Below are 554 nucleotides of genomic sequence, written 5' to 3'. Positions count from 1 at the left end.
TACTTCTATTGGGCTCTGCATTTTTTTTGTTGTTCAGTAGCTTGTCTTATACATTTTATATGGATGTACAAAATCAGTGGTTCCCAAACTTTTGTCTCCTGAGGGCCCCTATTGAGTTACTAATTGAAGCAGAGGACCCCCAGGCAATTTGTACGATTCAAATTTCAAACATTAAAACTGTAACAAAACACGTGTGCACACCAAACAAATACTTGATATACTAAAGCTTTTAGTGTTTTATATTGTAACAATTGGCACAATCGAAAAATGTTAATAGGAAGGTTGGTGCTCCATCTCTGCGAATTGCCGTCTAAGGCTCCTGCTCCAGACTGGGCTAGACTGGAACCCAAAGCCGCCCTGGCAAATGTGACCCCCCTACGGTGCACAGCAAGTGCAGTGAGTGAGCCTGGCCACTACAAAGCTGACTTTGGAGAGCTCTCCCACAAAGAACATTTTGGGGGAAATGGTGCATTCTATAACACATTTGTCATTATATACTGATTTGTATTCACTATTAAAGCATAGTAAATGATGGCCTTACTATTCACCAATAC

The sequence above is a fragment of the Lissotriton helveticus genome, chromosome 3_2, assembly GCF_964261635.1.
Source record: "Lissotriton helveticus chromosome 3_2, aLisHel1.1, whole genome shotgun sequence".
Taxonomy (NCBI): domain Eukaryota; kingdom Metazoa; phylum Chordata; class Amphibia; order Caudata; family Salamandridae; genus Lissotriton; species Lissotriton helveticus.
This window is presented reverse-complemented; position numbering follows the sequence as displayed.